This window comes from Ranitomeya variabilis, chromosome 2 (genome assembly GCF_051348905.1).
Source record: "Ranitomeya variabilis isolate aRanVar5 chromosome 2, aRanVar5.hap1, whole genome shotgun sequence".
In the NCBI taxonomy this organism is placed as follows: domain Eukaryota; kingdom Metazoa; phylum Chordata; class Amphibia; order Anura; family Dendrobatidae; genus Ranitomeya; species Ranitomeya variabilis.
In genome coordinates, this window is record NC_135233.1 from 516,187,195 (window position 1) to 516,209,229 (window position 22,035).

The 22,035-nt window shown below is 48.9% G+C and overlaps 3 non-coding genes across 3 annotated transcripts; all 3 read left to right on the forward strand.

Annotated features, from left to right (window-relative positions):
• Positions 1-3,308: 3,308 nt before the first annotated feature.
• On the forward strand, positions 3,309-3,380 carry TRNAQ-CUG (transfer RNA glutamine (anticodon CUG)). Its single transcript has one exon. It is a non-coding gene; the product is annotated as a tRNA-Gln (tRNA).
• A 2,753-nt stretch (positions 3,381-6,133) lies between these two features.
• On the forward strand, positions 6,134-6,215 carry TRNAS-AGA (transfer RNA serine (anticodon AGA)). The gene has a single exon. It is a non-coding gene; the product is annotated as a tRNA-Ser (tRNA).
• A 664-nt stretch (positions 6,216-6,879) lies between these two features.
• TRNAQ-CUG (transfer RNA glutamine (anticodon CUG)) lies at positions 6,880-6,951 on the forward strand. Its single transcript has one exon. It is a non-coding gene; the product is annotated as a tRNA-Gln (tRNA).
• The last annotated feature ends 15,084 nt before the right edge of the window (positions 6,952-22,035 follow it).

A 22,035-nucleotide genomic window follows, 5' to 3' on the forward strand; every position in this document is an offset into this window, starting at 1 on the left:
TGATACGTGGCACTGAAATACGTGATACGTGGCACTGAAATACGTGGCACTGAAACACGTGGCACTGAAATTCGTGATACGTGGCACTGAAATACATGGCACTGAAATACGTGGCACTGAAATACGTGGCACTATGACTGTCAGAAAATGTTCATTAAACGGTTAGGGGTGAGGTTAGGGGTAGAGTTAGGGTTAGGGTTTGGATCCCTTTATCACCTTGATGGTGGTGGGTGGCTTTTCAGTGTGTTTTCTGTTTTTTTTCGATAAAAATGCATGCGTTTTTAACGCAAACAAACGCATGTGCTTAAAAACGCAAGAAAATACTGCAGGTTGTATTTCTGAAAATGAACGCATGCAGAAAAAAACTGCATGCGTTTTCAATGTTAAATATAGGGAAAAAAGGCATGCGTTTTTGTGTGCAAAAAACGCTGCAGACAAAAACGCAAGTGTGAAACCAGCGACGCTTTTTATAGCAAAAAAGTTTTTGCATCTCCACATTTTGAGACCTATAATTTTTCCACATTTTGCTCCACAGAGTCATGTGAGGTCTTGTTTTTTGCGGGACGAGTTGACGTTTTTATTGGTAACATTTTCGGACACGTGACCGTTTTTGATCGCTTTTTATTCCGATTTTTGTGAGGCAGAATGACCAAAAACCTGCTATTCATGAATTTCTTTTGGGAGAGGCGTTTATACCGTTCCGCATTTGGTAAAATTGATAAAGCAGTTTTATTCGTCGGGTCAGTACGATTACAGCGATATCTCATTTATATCTTTTTTATGTTTTGGCGCTTTTATACGATAAAAACTATTTTATAGAAAAAATAATTATTTTGGTATCGCTTTATTCTAAGGACTATAACTTTTTTATTTTTTTGCTGATGATGCTGCATGGCGGCTTGTTTTTTGCGGGACAAGATGACGTTTTCAGTGGTACCATGGATATTTATATCAGTCTTTTTGATCGCGTGTTATTCCACTTTTTGTTCGGCGGTATGGTAATAAAGTGTTGTTTTTTGACTCGTTTTTTTTTTTTTTTCTTACGGTGTTTACTGAAGGGGTTAACTAGTGGGGCAGTTTTATAGGTTGGGTCGTTACGGACGCGGCAATACTAAATATGTGTACTTTTATTGTTTTGTTTTTTTTTATTTAGATAAAGAAATGTATTTATGGTAATAATATATATTATTTTTTATTATTTATTTAGGAATTATTATTATTTTTTTTTTTTTACAAATGTGGAAAAAAAATTTTTTTACTTTTTTACTTTGTCCCAGGGGGGGACATCACAGATCACTGATCTGGCAGTGTGCACAGCACTCTGCCAGATCTGCGATCTGCTGTGCAGGGCTGCAGGCTTACCAAGTGTCTGCACTGAGCAGACACTCGGTAAGCCACCTCCTTCCCTGCAGGACCCGGATGCCGCGGCCATCTTGGATCCGGGACCTGCAGCCAGGAAGGAGGTAGGAGACCCTTGCAGCAACGCGATCACATCGCGTTGCTCCGGGGGTCTCAGGGAAGCCCGCAGGGAGCCCCCTCCCTGCGCGATGCTTCCCTATACCGCCGGTACACTGCGATCATGTTTGATCGCGGTGTGCCGGGGGTTAATGTGCCGGGGGCGGTCAGTGACCGCTCCTGGCACATAGTGCCGGATGTCAGCTGCGATAGGCAGCTGACACCCGGCCGTGATCGGCCGCGCTCCCCCCGAGAGCGCGGCCGATCGCGTATGACGTACTATCCCGTCGGCGGTCATACGGGCCCACCCCACCTCGACGGGATAGTACGTCAGATGTCAGGAAGGGGTTAAGTTACAGCACTCTTACGAACTGTGTCACGCAAAGCAACCATACCCTATGATTTATGTCAATGTTCACATAACACTTTTTCCAGGTGTATGAAACAGACAAGGATTTAAAGCTGAAATGGCTTCAGGAAATGTTGGCGTTTTCTTCCTGAATTATCTTTTCTTGTGTTTTTCAGAATTTCCTACAGCGGTTTGTAAACATTTTTGGTGGTGTTTTTCTAAAATTATTTTGGGCATCTTTTGAGTCTGTTTTTGTGGCTTTTCTTTGTAGCTCACAAAATGCACCAAAAGTCTCTCAGGAACCTTGAAGGAGTTTTCCTAACCTTGCCATTGAATTGTATTATAAGTATGGAGCTCTTCTAAATGAAAAACACCTGAAGAATGATATGCTTATTTTAGTTAACCGCTTGGCATTTTTGGAAACTTGATGTGGTTAAAAGATGCCCAAAAGCCTGATCATATGAACAGCAAGTCTTTTTTACGTGGAAATTAATTTGTTCAGTGTTTTCAGCATTTTCAGAGTAATTTTCAGGATGTTTTTGGAATGGACCCACTCCAAATCCGCCTTATAAAGAGGTAAAAGTTTTAAACTGTGCATGATTCCCATTGATGATGACTTTAAATCAGATTTTTACATTTTACTGGGACCTGGAAATTTGTTTCTATTTTCTGAGATGTTTTCCAGAGGGATAATCACTGATCTTGATCATGGTGCTATAAGAAAAGGTGTTTGATTCTCATCAAAGGTCAATGTCTGAGTAGATGTGGCCCAGTGGTTAAGGCGATGGACTAGAAATCCATTGGGGTTTCCCCGCGCAGGTTCAAATCCTGCCGACTATGAATATGTTCATATAGTTTTTTGACTGATTACCTGAGAAGATAAATTTGCGTGTGTCCTGTTTCATGCCACATGAAGGTGATATGCAAACTTTGGGCAGGGTTTCTAGAACCAGACTGACTTGATTTTTGGATGCATTTTATATAAGCCGATCTGACGCTACATCCCACGTGCGTCATGCCACTAATTAAAAGAAGCTCCATGAGTGCCACCAGGTAAGTGGTGCATCTCCCTCTTTTGTCTAGCAGTTACAGACCACTGCTGTGGCAGGTGTACTGGGACATGCACTTTTATTCACAGCAACCTTGAATTATCTCTTGGATAAAACTTTTTACCACACAATGAAAATTTTTTAGCCACTTCTGGATGAACAGCTTTCTAACAGTAAAAGTTTTGCAGTTATTTTTTTCTTACCCTTTTTCCAAGTAACAGATCCAACACTCTATTTACTAGCCACTTTCCATCAACATTTAAAACTGTCATTGTTGAGATATCATGGAACTCTTGGCACACTTGTGGAAATAAAGTTTAGGAGATATTAATTTACCATTGTGTATTAATTGTAGATTTGCACTACAGCTTTAGAGCCTTTTTTCACCATGATTCATGAGTTCATATGTGCTTTTTAGCACAAAAAAACTGCAGCCAGTTATTTTTTGTGCATGTGGTTCCATGGTGTAATGGTTAGCACTCTGGACTCTGAATCCAGCGATCTGAGTTCAAATCTCAGTGGAACCTGGGCAGCTCTTTGTACATGTGTTTCAGTTTTTGCACTTACACTGAGTTCTCCTGTGCCAAAGGTTTAACATAAAAAGAGAAAGTTAAAATCAACATGCAAAACAAAGATTTGAATGTTCCAAGCATCCAAGCATCCATGGAGTGATCACTTTGAGTTCTATGGCCAAATCTACCTTTAAAGCAGGATTACGGAAACTTAAAATTGACTTTAAGTTACAGCACTCTTACGAACTGTGTCACGTAAAGCAACCATACCCTATGATTTATGTCAATGTTCACATAACACTTTTTCCAGGTGTATGAAACTGACAAGGATTTGAAGCTGAAATGGCTTCAGGAAATGTTGGCGTTTTCTTCCTGAATCATCTTTTCTTGTGTTTTTCAGAATTTCCTACAGCGGTTTGTAAACATTTTTGGTGGTGTTTTTCTAAAATTATTTTGGGCATCTTTTGAGTCTGTTTTTGTGGCTTTCCTTTGTAGCTCACAAAATGCACCAAAAGTCTCTCAGGAACCTTCAAGGAGTTTTCCTAACCTTGCCATTGAATTGTATTATAAGTATGGAGATCTTCTAAATGAAAAACACCTGAAGAATGATATGCTTATTTTAGTTAACTGCTTGTCATTTTTGGAAACTTGATGTGGCTAAAAGACGCCCAAAAGCCTGATCATATGAACAGCAAGTCTTTTTTACGTGGAAATTAATTTGTTCAGTGTTTTCAGCATTTTCAGAGTAATTTCAGGATGTTTTTTGGAATGGACCCACTCCAAATCCGCCTTATAAAGAAGTAAAAGTTTTAAACTGTGCATGATTCCCATTGATGATGACTTTAAATCAGATTTTTACATTTTACTGGGACCTGGAAATTTGTTTCTATTTTCTGAGATGTTTTTCAGAGGGATAATCACTGATCTTGATCATGGTGCTATAAGAGAAGGTGTTTGATTCTCATGAAAGGTTAATGTCTGAGTAGTCGTGGCCGAGTGGTTAAGGCGATGGACTAGAAATCCATTGGGGTTTCCCCGTGCAGGTTCAAATCCTGCTGACTCTGAATATGTTCATACAGTTTTTTGACTGATTACCTGAGAAGATAAATTTGTGTGTGTCCTGTTTTATGCCACATGAAGGTGATATGCGAACTTTGGGCAGGGTTTCTAGAACCAGACTGACTTGATTTTTGGATGCATTTTATATAAGCCGATCTGACGCTACATCCCACGTGCGTCATGCCACTAATTAAAAGAAGCGCCATGAGTGCCACCAGGTAAGTGGTGCATCTCCCTCTTTTGTCTAGCAGTTACAGACCACTGCTGTGGCAGGTGTACTGGGACATGCACTTTTATTCACAGCAACCTTGAATTATCTCTTGGATAAAACTTTTTACCACACAATGAAAATTTTTTAGCCACTTCTGGATGAACAGCTTTCTAACAGTATAAGTTTTGCAGTTATTTTTTTCTTACCCTTTTTCCAAGTAACAGATCCAACACTCTATTTACTAGCCACTTACCATCAACATTTAAAACTGTCATTGTTGAGATATCATGGAACTCTTGGCACACTTGTGGAAATAAAGTTTAGGAGATATTAATTTACCATTGTGTATTAATTGTAGATTTGCACTACAGCTTTAGAGCCTTTTTTCACCATGATTCATGAGTTCATATGTGCTTTTTAGCACAAAAAAACTGCAGCCAGTTATTTTTTTGTGCATGTGGTTCCATGTTGTAATGGTTAGCACTCTCGACTCTGAATCCAGCGATCTGAGTTCAAATCTCAGTGGAACCTGGGCAGCTCTTTGTACATGTGTTTCAGTTTTTGCACTTACACTGAGTTCTCCTGTGCCAAAGGTTTAACATAAAAAGAGAAAGTTAAAATCAACATGCAAAACAAAGATTTGAATGTTCCAAGCATCCAAGCATTCATGGAGTGATCACTTTGAGTTCTATGGCCAAATCTACCTTTAAAGCAGGATTACGGAAACTTAAAATTGACTTTAAGTTACAGCACTCTTACGAACTGTGTCACGTAAAGCAACCATACCCTATGATTTATGTCAATGTTCACATAACACTTTTTCCAGGTGTATGAAACTGACAAGGATTTGAAGCTGAAATGGCTTCAGGAAATGTTGGCGTTTTCTTCCTGAATCATCTTTTCTTGTGTTTTTCAGAATTTCCTACAGCGGTTTGTAAACATTTTTGGTGGTGTTTTTCTAAAATTATTTTGGACATCTTTTGAGTCTGTTTTTGTGGCTTTTCTTTGTAGCTCACAAAATGCACCAAAAGTCTCTCAGGAACCTTGAAGGAGTTTTCCTAACCTTGCCATTGAATTGTATTATAAGTATGGAGATCTTCTAAATGAAAAACACCTGAAGAATGATATGCTTATTTTAGTTAACCGCTTGTCATTTTTGGAAACTTGATGTGGTTAAAAGACACCCAAAAGCCTGATCATATGAACAGCAACTCTTTTTTACGTGGAAATTAATTTGTTCAGTGTTTTCAGCATTTTCAGAGTAATTTTCAGGATGTTTTTGGAATGGACCCACTCCAAATCCGCCTTATAAAGAGGTAAAAGTTTTAAACTGTGCATGATTCCAATTGATGATGACTTTAAATCAGATTTTTACATTTTACTGGGACCTGGAAATTTGTTTCTATTTTCTGAGATGTTTTCCAGAGGGATAATCACTGATCTTGATCATGGTTCTATAAGAAAAGGTGTTTGATTCTCATCAAAGGTCAATGTCTGAGCAGTTGTAGCCGAGTGGTTAAGGCGATGGACTAGAAATCCATTGGGGTTTCCCCGCGCAGGTTCAAATCCTGCCGACTACGAATATGTTCATATAGTTTTTTGACTGATTACCTGAGAAGATAAATTTGCGTGTGTCCTGTTTTATGCCACATGAAGGTGATATGCGAACTTTGGGCAGGGTTTTTAGAACCAGACTGACTTGATTTTTGGATGCATTTTATATAAGCCGATCTGACGCTACATCCCACGTGTGTCATGCCACTAATTAAAAGAAGCGCCAAGAGTGCCACCAGGTAAGTGGTGCATCTCCCTCTTTTGTCTAGCAGTTACAGACCACTGCTGTGGCAGGTGTACTGGGACATGCACTTTTATTCACAGCAACCTTGAATTATCTCTTGGATAAAACTTTTTACCACACAATGAAAATTTTTTAGCCACTTCTGGATGAACAGCTTTCTAACAGTATAAGTTTTGCAGTTATTTTTTTCTTACCCTTTTTCCAAGTAACAGATCCAACACTCTATTTACTAGCCACTTTCCATCAACATTTAAAACTGTCATTGTTGAGATATCATGGAACTCTTGGCACACTTGTGGAAATAAAGTTTAGGAGATATTAATTTACCATTGTGTATTAATTGTAGATTTGCACTACAGCTTTAGAGCCTTTTTTCACCATGATTCATGAGTTCATATGTGCTTTTTAGCACAAAAAAACTGCAGCCAGTTATTTTTTGTGCATGTGGTTCCATGGTGTAATGGTTAGCACTCTGGACTCTGAATCCAGCGATCTGAGTTCAAATCTCAGTGGAACCCGGGCAGCTCTTTGTACATGTGTTTCAGTTTTTGCACTTACACTGAGTTCTCCTGTGCCAAAGGTTTAACATAAAAAGAGAAAGTTAAAATCAACATGCAAAACAAAGATTTGAATGTTCCAAGCATCCATGGAGTGATCACTTTGAGTTCTATGGCCAAATCTACCTTTAAAGCAGGATTACGGAAACTTAAAATTGACTTTAAGTTACAGCACTCTCTTACGAACTGTGTCACACAAAGCAACCATACCCTATGATTTATGTCAATGTTCACATAACACTTTTTCCAGGTGTATGAAACTGACAAGGATTTGAAGCTGAAATGGCTTCAGGAAATGTTGGCGTTTTCTTCCTGAATCATCTTTTCTTGTGTTTTTCAGAATTTCCTACAGCGGTTTGTAAACATTTTTGGTGGTGTTTTTCTAAAATTATTTTGGGCATCTTTTGAGTCTGTTTTTGTGGCTTTTCTTTGTAGCTCACAAAATGCACCAAAAGTCTCTCAGGAACCTTGAAGGAGTTTTCCTAACCTTGCCATTGAATTGTATTATAAGTATGGAGCTCTTCTAAATGAAAAACACCTGAAGAATGATATGCTTATTTTAGTTAACTGCTTGTCATTTTTGGAAACTTGATGTGGTTAAAAGACGCCCAAAAGCCTGATCATATGAACAGCAACTTTTTTTTACGTGGAAATTAATTTGTTCAGTGTTTTCAGCATTTTCAGAGTAATTTTCAGGATGTTTTTGGAATGGACCCACTCCAAATCCGCCTTATAAAGAAGTAAAAGTTTTAAACTGTGCATGATTCCCATTGATGATGACTTTAAATCAGATTTTTACATTTTACTGGGACCTGGAAATTTGTTTCTATTTTCTGAGATGTTTTCCAGAGGGATAATCACTAGTGTTGAGCATTCCGATACCGCAAGTATCGGGTATCGGCCGATACTTGCGGTATCGGAATTCCGATACCGGGATTCCGATACTTGCCGCGTATCGGATACCGGAATCGGAAGTTCCAAGATTCAAAAAGCAGAAATTCAGCCAATGAGAATGATTCCAAGTGTGGGCACATCCTGTTTAGCATGGAGGGCATGAAACTACTGGCAAGGCTGTGATTGGCTGCTGAAATGATGTCATGATGCAGTTTAAAAGTCGCTGGCGCCATTTTGCGATCACTCTGCTGTGAATTCAGTTAGTGACAGGACGCTGTTTGCTGACTGAGGGACAGTTTAGAGATAGTGATTTGCTTCTTTGTGCTTTCCAAAGGCTAATTTAGCAACCGCTGTGTTCACCTACTATTCACCTTGCTTTTGCCTTGTAGCGCTGTTTTCACAGCGATCTGCAAGGTCTGTGTGTGTGTGTGTGTGTGTGAGTGCAGCCCACTCTCTAGTCTGAGTGCAGCCACATAGGCCATCCATAGCTGGTTGTATTCAGTTCAGGGAGGGTGGTTCATTGCCTCATACTGTTTTTTTTTTTTTTTTTTTTTTCAAGTAGTGTAGTCTGCTGCTAATTTATTCAAAAAAATCCTATTAGTGTCTTTCCACCCGTCTCCAGCTAATTTGTAGAAAAACACTACATAGGATAACGTAGAGGAGGGTTTTTGGGCCTTGCAGCGCCGTTTACGGCTGTCTGCACGGTCTCCGTGTGACTGCAGCTCGCCCTGTAGTCTGTGAGCAGCCGTAGCCTGGTTGTCTCCAGCTCAGGGTTGTTCACTGCGTCATACCGCCAAATCAATTTTCATTTTGTTTTAAGTAGTGCAGGCTGCTGCACATTTTTTCAAAAAATTCCTATTAGTGTCTTTCCACCCGTCTCCAGCTAATTTGTGGAAAAACACTACATAGGATAACGTAGAGGAGGGTTTTTGGGCCTTGCAGCGCCGTTTACGGCTGTCTGCACGGTCTCCGTGTGACTGCAGCTCTATCTGTTGTCAGTTCAGCCCCCAAAAAATAAATAAATAATAAAGTTCACCAAACACACCAGTTACACCACTTTACATTTGTGTAGGCCACATTAGCTCATATTAAAGTCTAGTCCACACTTTAGAAAATTAGTGTTTCTTATACCTGTTAGGAGGAGTTGTTCAGGAATAAGCACACAAAGCCGTTAGTACTTTTCTGCTTATCTTTATCAGTCACCCAAGATGAAGAAGGCAGTGAGTAAGGCACGTGGGCGTGGGCGTGGGCGCGGAGCAGGGAGGGGACGTGGGGATTCTGTGCCTGCTGCGGGCACCGGTGACTCATCAGCACCCACATTCACCAGGCAACAGTCGTTCATGCGCAGCTTTGTGTCAGAGCGCCGTACACCGCTGCTGCGTGAAGAACAAATTGAAGCCGTTGTCGGATGGATGGCAGCTAATGCATCAACTTCAATTAGTGCCACATCCTCTCAGACACAGAGCACTGGAGAGCAGCCATCTGTCTCTTCACCACCTGCCAAATTGCCCAGGCAGACAGAGAGCCCAGGACAGGAGCCGTCTCTACTTCTGTTCTCTGAATCTCTTGGCTTGGAAACAGGGGGCCAGCCAAGCAGCATTGGAGAAATGGAAGAAGAGGCAGGGTGCAGTGATGCCCAACAGCTTTTTCTCTCTTCCTCTGAAGAGGCGGGTGGGCCAGTGGCTCCGGTCACCACATCGCAGGCCGCATCAGCTGATTATGACACTCAGGTGCCACTTACTGGTGCGTGCTCTGCTGCTGAGACTACCCAGGAGGAGCAGTTGGGGGCAGAGGGTAGTGTAGATGATGAGGTCCTTGACCCATCTTGGCGTGAGGGACAGGAAGGTGGTGGGAGCAGCTCAGAGGAAGAGATTCCCCGTACGGCCCAAAGAGGGAGAGGGAGGGGGAAGACTGCGGATCCTGCAGCCTCCGCTTTGGCACCCGTTAGGAGCACGTCTCTTCCAAAAGCCAAAAAGGGCGCTCCCAAGACTTGCAGTGCCTGGTCCTTTTTTGACACAGTTGCAGATGACATTTGCTATGTCAGATGCAAGGTGTGTCATCAAAAAGTCAAAAGAGGGAAAAATGTCAGCAACCTCAATACCTCCAACATGTGGAAACATGTGCGCAACAGGCACCCGGCGGAGTTAGAAAAACACACTGAAGAGCTAGGCCAACCAACAGCGGCAGCTATCACCTCTTCAGCTCGTGTTGCCTCATCCTCTAGCTCACACGCAGCTGGTTCGGCTTCCTCCCAGGATCGCCGTGGAAGAACCTCTGGCCCTGTTGTCCAGAGACCCGCTGTAATTCCACCCGCAGCACCACTTTTCCAGTCATCCACACACTCCCAGCCCAGTCTACAGCCATCGGTAGTACAGGCATGGGAGAAAAGGCGGCCTTTCTCGTCAAACCACCCACGAGCACAGGCTCTGACTGCAGGCATTGCCAAACTTCTTTCACTGGAAATGCTGTCATTCAGGCTGGTGGAGACTGACAGCTTCCGTGACTTGATGTCATTGGCAGTCCCACAGTACAATGTGCCCAGCCACTTTTACTTCAGCAGGCAAGCCGTCCCTGCCCTGCACAAGCATGTGGAGGGACACATAAAACACGCGCTACTGAACGCCGTCAGTAGCAAGGTCCACCTCACCACCGATGCGTGGACCAGTCAACATGGACAGGGGCGATACCTTTCCCTCACTGCCCATTGGGTTAATGTCGTTGAGCCGGGTACAGACCATGCGAGTGGCGCAGGACGTGTCCTGCCCACTCCAAGGATTGCAGGAATCCATTCTGTACGCATTGACTCCTCCTCTTACACCAGTTCCTCAGAATCATCGCTGCAGGAGCCGTCACAGTCCACCTCCACATGGACCCGTGATGAACGTGTACCTGTTACGACCGACATGAGCACAGCCGTGGCCAAACGTCAACAGGCCGTCTTGAAATTAATTTTTTTGGGGAATCGTAGCCACACAGCGCAGGAGCTCTGGAATGCCATCAAGCAGGAGAGCGATGTGTGGTTTGTGCCAGCGAATCTCCAGCCAGGCATGGTAGTGTGTGATAATGGCCGAAATCTGGTGGCAGCTCTGGGCCTCGGCAACCTCACTCACATCCCATGTCTGGCACATGTGCTCAATTTGGTCGTGCAGAGCTTTTTGAGGGACTATCCGGATCTTGATGCACTGCTGCACAAGGTCCGCCTAGAGTGTGCTCACTTGCGGCGTTCCAGCACGGCAAAAGCGCGCATTGCGGCTCTGCAGCGCCGACACCGCCTGCCGGAACATCGCATCATATGTGACCTACCTACCAGGTGGAATTCCACGTTACATATGTTGGAGCGGTTGTGTGAGCAGCAGCAAGCTGTAATGGAGTACCAGCTGCTTCAGGCGCAAAGAAGTCGCACTCAGCGCCGTACAGACTTCACAACCACAGAGTGGGCCACTATGAATGACGTCTGCCAGGTTTTGCGTCCCTTTGATTATTCCACGCGGATGGCGAGTGCAGATGATGCACTAGTCAGCATGACTGTCCCCCTTATCTGCCTGCTTGAAAAATCACTGCAAGCGCTAAGGGATGATGTTGTGGAAGAGGTGGAGGATGAGGATTCACCATTTCCATCATCTTCTGGACAGTCAGCGCCACGTGGTTCCTCACAAACGCGTAGGCAGGGGACAGTTTGTGAGGAGGATGAGGAGGAGTCAATGGAGGAGTAAGACATCCATCCAGAGGAGGGAGTTACCGAATTGTCCAGTACTCAGTGTGTACAGCGAGGGTGGGGTGATGACGAGCGGGCAGAGACCACGCCTCCAGCAGGGGACAGCGTTTCTTGTGCAGTTGGCAGTCTGCAGCACATGGTGGATTACATGCTGCAGTGCCTGAGAAACGACCGCCGCATCGCCCACATTCTCAACATGTCTGATTATTGGGTGTTCACCCTCCTCGATCCTCGCTACCGGGACAACGTAGAAAGCCTCATCACACCGTTGAACCGGGAGCGAAAAATGCGGGAGTACCAAGACACACTGGTCAATTCCATCATCTTCTCCATTCCAACTGAGAGAAGTGCTGCTAGTGCATTCCAAAGCAGCTCAGTGCGTCCAGGCAGTGGTGGAGGCTCTGCACAAAGAGGGAGCAGAAGCAGTGCCTCTGCCCAAGGCAAGACCAGTATGGCCCAACTGTGGCACAGTTTTCTGTGCCCCCCACAAAAGTCTACACCATCACAGACGGCTCCAGTCAGCAGGAGGCAACGGTTCCGTCAGATGGTGACAGACTACATGTCTTGCCCTCTTGCTGTACTCCCAGACGGCTCTTCCCCTTTCAAGTTTTGGGTCTCAAAGCTGGATACATGGCCAGAGCTAAGCCAGTATGCATTGGAGGTGCTGTCTTGCCCTGCGGCCAGTGTATTATCGGAACGTGTCTTTAGTGCTGCAGGTGGTGTACTAACTGACCGTCGCATGCGACTATCCTCCAATAACGTTGACCGGCTTACTTTCCTGAAAATGAACAAGGCCTGGATCTCGCAGGAATTTGCCACTCCTCCTCCTGATTAAATAATTAGGTCACTGTATACGTTATCCAGGTCTCCTGTTGTGTTCATCTTTCTACCACCTGAACTTAAATTCCTGGGCTCCAACACCGCCAGTTGAGGCTCAGAAGTGCCGTCTGCACAGTCAAAACATACGACCCAGTGTTATTGGGTTTCAGTAACGTCAGCTGATCCCCAGCTGATCCCCAGCTGTGTAGCCGGCAATGTGTCATGCGACCGCCACGCTGACACAACAACTGAAATGTAAGGGAATCTGTCCCCCCCCAAGGCGTTTGTTACTGAAAGAGCCACCTGGTGCAGCAGTTATGCTGCACAAGGAAAAGGTAGCTATTTTTGTTTAGCTCCTTGCACACGCAGAACTTAACACTTATAAAATGTGTCCACTGATACCGTAAAACCGTCCCGGAGGTGGGACTTTCCTTCGTAATATGACGCAGCACAGCCGTCATTCCTACCCCCCCGGCGCTGCGCCCCGGCTCCTCAGTGTTGTTTGATTCCGTCCCGGAGCCTGCACTGTTATGTTATCACGTGGCCAGGCACACTTAGCGCTGCCCGTCTTCTGGCATCATTTGGTGTCAGGATGGCTGCGCCTGTGCGGCCGCGCTGGCCGAGAGCCCGCCTCGCAGTGTCTTCTGATTTAAACCCACTGGGGGCCTGGGATCCATGGACATGCGCATTGCATATCTGAACCTCCACCTCTCACTCATCTCCCTATGGCTTCTTCAGACTGTTCGGTGTCAGCTGGTCCCTAATAGCATGCCACGGTCGTGACACCGCACAGTCTTAAGAAGCCGTAGGGAGGGGAGTGAGAGGCGAGGATATGCACTGCACATGGCCATGGATCCCAGGCCCCCAGTGGGATAAAATCAGAAGACACTGCGAGGCGGGCTCTCGTCCAGCGCGGCCGCACAGGCGCAGCCAGCCTGACACCAAATGATGTCAGAAGATGGGCAGCGCTAAGTGTGCCTGGCCAAGGGATAACTTAACAGCGCAGGCTCCGGGATGGAATCAAACAACGCTGAGGAGCCGGGGCGCGGCGCCGGGGGGGTAGGAATGACGGCTGTGCTGCGTCATATTACGAAGGAAAGTCCCACCTCCTGGACGGTTTCATGGTTTCAGGGGACACATTTTATAAGTGTTTAGTTCTGTGTTTGCAAGGAGCGTGATGAAAAGAGCCACCTTTTCCTTTTGCATCTTTTGTGCTGCACAAGCTGGCTCTTTCAGCTACAAACGCCTTGGGGGGGGGTTAAAGGTTCCCTTTCGACTTTCTCAGGCTTCGGCCTACATTGTGTTCCTCTGCTTTTCCACCTGTCCCTGGGCTCCAACACCGCCAGTTGCCGTCCAGAAGTGCTGTACGCACAGTCAACTGTCCCTCCTCTGTTATTGGGGTTCAGTAACGTCAGCTGTTCCCCAGCTGTGTGTGTGGCAATCCCTCCTACCTCCTCCTACCTCCTCCTCCTCCACCTGTCCCTGGGCTCCAACACCGCCAGTTGCCGTCCAGAAGTGCTGTACGCACAGTCAACAGTCCCTCCTCTGTTATTGGGGTTCAGTAACGTCAGCTGTTCCCCTGCTGTGTGTGTGGCAATCCCTCCTACCTCCTCCTACCTCCTCCTCCTCCACCTGTCCCTGGGCTCCAACACCGCCAGTTGCCGTCCAGAAGTGCTGTACGCACAGTCAACAGTCCCTCCTCTGTTATTGGGGTTCAGTAACGTCAGCTGTTCCCCTGCTGTGTGTGTGGCAATCCCTCCTACCTCCTCCTACCTCCTCCTCCTCCACCTGTCCCTGGGCTCCAACACCGCCAGTTGCCGTCCAGAAGTGCTGTACGCACAGTCAACAGTCCCTCCTCTGTTATTGGGGTTCAGTAACGTCAGCTGTTCCCCTGCTGTGTGTGTGGCAATCCCTCCTACCTCCTCCTACCTCCTCCTCCTCCACCTGTCCCTGGGCTCCAACACCGCCAGTTGCCGTCCAGAAGTGCTGTACGCACAGTCAACAGTCCCTCCTCTGTTATTGGGGTTCAGTAACGTCAGCTGTTCCCCAGCTGTGTGTGTGGCAATCCCTCCTACCTCCTCCTACCTCCTCCTCCTCCACCTGTCCCTGGGCTCCAACACCGCCAGTTGCCGTCCAGAAGTGCTGTACGCACAGTCAACAGTCCCTCCTCTGTTATTGGGGTTCAGTAACGTCAGCTGTTCCCCTGCTGTGTGTGTGGCAATCCCTCCTACCTCCTCCTACCTCCTCCTCCTCCACCTGTCCCTGGGCTCCAACACCGCCAGTTGCCGTCCAGAAGTGCTGTACGCACAGTCAACAGTCCCTCCTCTGTTATTGGGGTTCAGTAACGTCAGCTGTTCCCCAGCTGTGTGTGTCGCAATCCCTCCTACCTCCTCCTACCTCCTCCTCCTCCACCTGTCCCTGGGCTCCAACACCGCCAGTTGCCATCCAGAAGTGCTGTACGCACAGTCAACAGTCCCTCCTCTGTTATTGGGCTTCAGTGACGTCAGCTGTTCCCCTGCTGTGTGTGTGGCAATCCCTCCTACCTCCTCCTACCTCCTCCTCCTCCACCTGTCCCTGGGCTCCAACACCGCCAGTTGCCATCCAGAAGTGCTGTATGCACAGTCAACAGTCCCTCCTCTGTTATTGGGGTTCAGTAACGTCAGCTGTTCCCCTGCTGTGTGTGTGGCAATCCCTCCTACCTCCTCCTACCTCCTCCTCCTCCACCTGTCCCTGGGCTCCAACACCGCCAGTTGCCGTCCAGAAGTGCTGTACGCACAGTCAACAGTCCCTCCTCTGTTATTGGGGTTCAGTAACGTCAGCTGTTCCCCTGCTGTGTGTGTGGCAATCCCTCCTACCTCCTCCTACCTCCTCCTCCTCCACCTGTCCCTGGGCTCCAACACCGCCAGTTGCCGTCCAGAAGTGCTGTACGCACAGTCAACAGTCCCTCCTCTGTTATTGGGGTTCAGTAACGTCAGCTGTTCCCCTGCTGTGTGTGTGGCAATCCCTCCTACCTCCTCCTACCTCCTCCTCCTCCACCTGTCCCTGGGCTCCAACACCGCCAGTTGCCGTCCAGAAGTGCTGTACGCACAGTCAACAGTCCCTCCTCTGTTATTGGGGTTCAGTAACGTCAGCTGTTCCCCTGCTGTGTGTGTGGCAATCCCTCCTACCTCCTCCTACCTCCTCCTCCTCCACCTGTCCCTGGGCTCCAACACCGCCAGTTGCCATCCAGAAGTGCTGTACGCACAGTCAACAGTCCCTCCTCTGTTATTGGGGTTCAGTAACGTCAGCTGTTCCCCTGCTGTGTGTGTGGCAATCCCTCCTACCTCCTCCTACCTCCTCCTCCTCCACCTGTCCCTGGGCTCCAACACCGCCAGTTGCCATCCAGAAGTGCTGTATGCACAGTCAACAGTCCCTCCTCTGTTATTGGGGTTCAGTAACGTCAGCTGTTCCCCTGCTGTGTGTGTGGCAATCCCTCCTACCTCCTCCTACCTCCTCCTCCTCCACCTGTCCCTGGGCTCCAACACCGCCAGTTGCCGTCCAGAAGTGCTGTACGCACAGTCAACAGTCCCTCCTCTGTTATTGGGGTTCAGTAACGTCAGCTGTTCCCCTGCTGTGTGTGTGGCAATCCCTCCTACCTCCTCCTACCTCCTCCTCCTCCACCTGTCCCTGGGCTCCAATACCGCCAGTTGCCGTCCAGAAGTGCTGTACGCACAGTCAACAGTCCCTCCTCTGTTATTGGGGTTCAGTAACGTCAGCTGTTCCCCTGCTGTGTGTGTGGCAATCCCTCCTACCTCCTCCTACCTCCTCCTCCTCCACCTGTCCCTGGGCTCCAACACCGCCAGTTGCCGTCCAGAAGTGCTGTACGCACAGTCAACAGTCCCTCCTCTGTTATTGGGGTTCAGTAACGTCAGCTGTTCCCCTGCTGTGTGTGTGGCAATCCCTCCTACCTCCTCCTACCTCCTCCTCCTCCACCTGTCCCTGGGCTCCAACACCGCCAGTTGCCATCCAGAAGTGCTGTACGCACAGTCAACAGTCCCTCCTCTGTTATTGGGGTTCAGTAACGTCAGCTGTTCCCCTGCTGTGTGTGTGGCAATCCCTCCTACCTCCTCCACCTCCCCCTCCTGTCCCTGGGCTCCAACAACGCTAGTTGCCGTCCAGAAGTGCTGTCCGCACAGAGCAAAACACCTTGCCAATGTGTTAGTGGGGTTCAGCACCGCCAGCTGTTCCCCTGATGTGCAGCCGGCAACGTGTACTGCGACCGCCACGCAGGCACAACAAGTTAAATTTTAGGGAACCTGTCCCCCCCCCAGGCGTTTGTTACTGAAGGAGCCACCTTGTGCAGCAGTAATGATGCAAAGGGAAAAAGTGCCTCTTTTCGTGGTGCTCCTTGCACATGCTGATCCTAACACTTATGAAAAGTGTCCCCTCCTACCGTGATACCGTCCGGTTGGTGGAACTTTCCTTTGTGATGTGACGCAGCACAGCCGTCATTCTTACCCCCTTGGCGCCGTGCGCCGCCTCCTCAGCGTTGTTTGAATCAGTCCCGGAGCCTGCGCTGTTAGGTTAGTCCTTGGCCATGCACACATTTTGCGCTGCCCGTCTTCTGACATCATTTGGTGTCAGGCTGGCTGCGCCTGTGCGGCCGCGCTGGCCGAGAGCCCGCCTCGTACTGTCTTCTGATTTAATCCCACTGGGGGCCAGAGATCCATGGACATGCGCAGTGCATATCTGAACCTCCACCTCTCACTCATCTCCCTACGGCTTATTCAAACTGTGCGGTGTCAGCTGGTCCCTAATAGCATGCCACGGCCGTGACACCGCACAGTCAGAAGAAGCCGTAGGGAGATGAGTGAGAGGTGGAGGTTCAGATATGCACTGCGCATGTCCATGGATCTCTGGCCCCCAGTGGGATTAAATCAGAAGACAGTACGAGGCGGGCTCTCGGCCAGCGCGGCCGCACAGGCGCAGCCAGCCTGACACCAAATGATGTCAGAAGACGGGCAGCGCAAAATGTGTGCATGGCCAAGGGCTAACCTAACTGCGCAGGCTCCGGGACTGATTCAAACAACGCTGAGGAGGCGGCGCACGGCGCCAAGGGGGTAAGAATGACGGCTGTGCTGCGTCACATCACAAAGGAAAGTTACACCTACCGGACGGTATCACGGTAGGAGGGGACACTTTTTATAAGTGTTAGGTTCAGCATGTGCAAGGACCATAATTAAAAGAGCTAAGTTTACCTTTTCCAGCATTAGTGCTGTACACGATGGCTCTTTCAGCTACAAACGCCTGGGGGGGGGGTTAAAGTTTCCCTTTCAACTTGCTCCAGTGCAGGCTTCGGCCTACACTCTGCTCCCTCTCCTCCTCCTGCTGACCCCGGGCTCTAACACCGCCAGTTGGGGCCCGGTACTGCTAGCTGCACAGAGAAAAACACCAGCCAATGTGTCAGTGGGGTTCAGCACCGCCAGCTGTTCCCCTGCTGTGCAGCCGGCAACGTGTCCTGCAACAGCCACGCAGGCACAACAGACCCAAAGCTGCCGCCAGTGCAGGCTTCGGCCTACACTCTGCTCCATCTCCTCCTCCTGCTGACCCCCGGGCTCTAACACCGCCAGTTGGGGCCCGGTACTGCTAGCTGCACAGAGAAAAACACCAGCCAATGTGTCAGTGGGGTTCAGAATCGCCAGCTGTTCCCCTGCTGTGCAGCCGGCATCATGTCCTGCAAAAGCCACGCAGACACAAGAACTGAAATTGAAGGGAACCTGTCCCCCCTCCCCCAGGCGTTTGTACGTTTTTAAGGCCACCTTGTACAGCGGTAATGCTGCATGTGTGCAAGGTGGCTCATAAACGTATTCTCCTCGCACATGTGGAACTGAAAACACGTCTGAAATGTGTCCTCTGTGTGACCATTTAACCGTCCCGGGGGTGTGACTTTCCTTTGTAATGACACGCTGCAACCCCCTTGGTAGCGCTGCCCGTCTTCTGGCATCATTGTTTGGCTGCCTGCGCCTCTGCGGCCGCCCTGACCCACACAACGCCCCTCGGTGTCTTATTTCTTGGGACTGCGAGGGTGTGATTAATGGGCATGAGCAGTGCATCAGTTCGCCTGTCCCTCATCTCCTTCTGCCTTCTTCAGACTGTGCGGCTTCATGGCCGTGGCATGCGATAAGGGATCAGCTGACGCCGCACAGTCTGCGGCGGGTGTAAGGACCCGAGTGCGAGAGGCGAACATATGTGCTGCGCCAGGCCATGAATCACAGCCCCGCAGTGTTTTAACAATGTTAAGACACCGCGGGGCTGGGATTCGTGGTCATCGCGAACCGCAGCGGCCGACATTAAATGAGGTCAGAAGATGGGCAGCGCTAACAGCGCTAGGCCAGGGGATAACACGACAGCGCAGACGCCTGTACAGCAAATAACAACGCTCAGGAGGCTGCACCCAGCACCAAGGTGGGATTCTTGACATCTGTGCTGCGTCTCATTACAAAGGGAACTCGCGCCTCCAACACAGTTTGACTGTATAAAGGGCTAAATGTTATACGTGTTTCATTCAGCGTGTGCAAGGAGCAAAATTAAAAGAGCAACCTTTGACTTGTGCAGCACTACTGCTGCATAAGCTGTGGCTCTTCTACTTTGTAACCCCTGAGGGGGGGTTAAAGGTTACCTTTGAAATTGGTTCAAGTAGGCTTCGGCCTACACTCTGCTCCCCCTGCAGAGCCCGGGCTCCAACACCGCCAGTTGGGGCCAGGTACTGCTAGCTGCACAGAGCCAAACACCAGCCAATGTGTCAGTGGGGTTCAGCACCGCCAGCTGTTCCCCTGCTGTGCAGCCGGCAACGTGTCCTGCAACAGCCACGCAGGCACAACAGACCCAAAGCTGCCGCCAGTGCAGGCTTCGGCCTACACTCTGCTCCATCTCCTCCTCCTGCTGACCCCCGGGCTCTAACACCGCCAGTTGGGGCCCGGTACTGCTAGCTGCACAGAGAAAAACACCAGCCAATGTGTCAGTGGGGTTCAGCACCGCCAGCTGTTCCCCTGCTGTGCAGCCGGCATCGTGTCCTGCAAAAGCCACGCAGACACAAGAACTGAAATTGAAGGGAACCTGTCCCCCCTCCCCCAGGCGTTTGTACGTTTTTAAGGCCACCTTGTACAGCGGTAATGCTGCATGTGTGCAAGGTGGCTCATAAACGTATTCTCCTCGCACATGTGGAACTGAAAACACGTCTGAAATGTGTCCTCTGTGTGACCATTTAACCGTCCCGGGGGTGTGACTTTCCTTTGTAATGACACGCTGCAACCCCCTTGGTAGCGCTGCCCGTCTTCTGGCATCATTGTTTGGCTGCCTGCGCCTCTGCGGCCGCCCTGACCCACACAACGCCCCTCGGTGTCTTATTTCTTGGGACTGCGAGGGTGTGATTGATGGGCATGAGCAGTGCATCAGTTCGCCTGTCCCTCATCTCCTTCTGCCTTCTTCAGACTGTGCGGCTTCATGGCCGTGGCATGCGATAAGGGATCAGCTGACGCCGCACAGTCTGCAGCGGGTGTAAGGACCCGAGTGCGAGAGGCGAACATATGTGCTGCGCCAGGCCATGAATCACAGCCCCGCAGTGTTTTAACAATGTTAAGACACCACGGGGCTGGGATTCGTGGTCATCGCGAACCGCAGCGGCCGACATTAAATGGGGTCAGAAGATGGGCAGCGCTAACAGCGCTAGGCCAGGGGATAACACGACAGCGCAGACTCCTGTACAGCAAATAACAACGCTCAGGAGGCTGCACCCAGCACCAAGGTGGGATTCTTGACATCTGTGCTGCGTCTCATTACAAAGGGAACTCGCGCCTCCAACACAGTTTGACTGTATAAAGGGCTAAATGTTATACGTGTTTCATTCAGCGTGTGCAAGGAGCAAAATTAAAAGAGCAACCTTTGACTTGTGCAGCACTACTGCTGCATAAGCTGTGGCTCTTCTACTTTGTAACCCCTGAGGGGGGGTTAAAGGTTACCTTTGAAATTGGTTCAAGTAGGCTTCGGCCTACACTCTGCTCCCCCTGCAGAGCCCGGGCTCGAACACCGCCAGTTGGGGCCCGGTACTGCTAGCTGCACAGAGCCAAACACCAGCCAATGTGTCAGTGGGGTTCAGCACCGCCAGCTGTTCCCCTGCTGTGCAGCCGGCAACGTGTCCTGCAACAGCCACGCAGGCACAACAGACCCAAAGCTGCCGCCAGTGCAGGCTTCGGCCTACACTCTGCTCCATCTCCTCCTCCTGCTGACCCCCGGGCTCTAACACCGCCAGTTGGGGCCCGGTACTGCTAGCTGCACAGAGAAAAACACCAGCCAATGTGTCAGTGGGGTTCAGCACCGCCAGCTGTTCCCCTGCTGTGCAGCCGGCATCGTGTCCTGCAAAAGCCACGCAGACACTTGCTCTTGTACCTTCTGCTCCCCATCCTGGTTCCAGTACCGTCAGCTGGTTCCGGGCAGAGCCTTTGGCTTAGGTGCCTCCCTCTGGGTATCCGAGTTCCACCAACGTCAGGTGGTCCTTGGTAGTGCTTTCAGGCACGGGTACCTCCTGCTTAGTAACCGGGTTCCAGTAACGTCAGCTGGTCTTCGGTAGTTCCATTGGCTCTTGGACCTTCGGCTACCCATCCGGGTTTCAGCACCGTCAGCTGGTTCTCGGCAGTGTCTTTTGCTCTTGTACCTTCTGCTCCCCATCCTGGTTCCAGTACCGTCAGCTGGTTCCGGGCAGAGCCTTTGGCTTAGGTGCCTCCCTCTGGGTATCCGAGTTCCACCAACGTCAGGTGGTCCTTGGTAGTGCTTTCAGGCACGGGTACCTCCTGCTTAGTAACCGGGTTCCAGTAACGTCAGCTGGTCCTCGGTAGTTCCATTGGCTCTTGGAACTTCGGGTAGCCATCCGAGTTCCAGTTCCATCAGCTGGTTCTCGGCATTTTCTCAGCCTTATTGTACCTTCTGCTACATTTCCAAGTTCAAGAGACTAAACACGATGACCCGGAAGACCACCCCTAAGATGACGACGACACCAGAGACGACAACCACCGTGATGACGACGACCCTGGAGACGATGACCCCGAAGACCACCCCGATGACGGCGACCCCGGAGACGACGACCCTGAAGACCACCCCGATGACGACGACCCCGGAGACGACGACCCTGGAGACGACGACGACCTGGAAGACCGAGAAGCAGAAGAACAAGAGGCTGCAGAACAAAGAGCAGAAGAACATTAAGCATAACACTAAATATCAGAGCAAAAAATATTATCTAAATTATAAGCAGAAGACTAAGCAGTGTATGGGGGTGAGTCCGTTCCTCCTCGTGGTGCCCCTGGATAAAGCCTGATGCTGCAGGCCAAACTGAACGCGGACAAATGTAACTCTTTTGTGACAGGCAGAACGGAAGGTGTAATCTTCAAACTTTTATAGATAACAACTACGGGAATGCCTGTCACAAATAAGAATATGATGAAGAAGTAGAATATGATGAAGATAATAGTAAAATAAAAAGAATATGAACAATGTAAGAAAAAAAATAATAGGTAGAAGATGAAGAAGAAGATGAATAAGGTGAAGAAGTTGATGTCAAAGAAGCTGATGATGAGGATAATGAA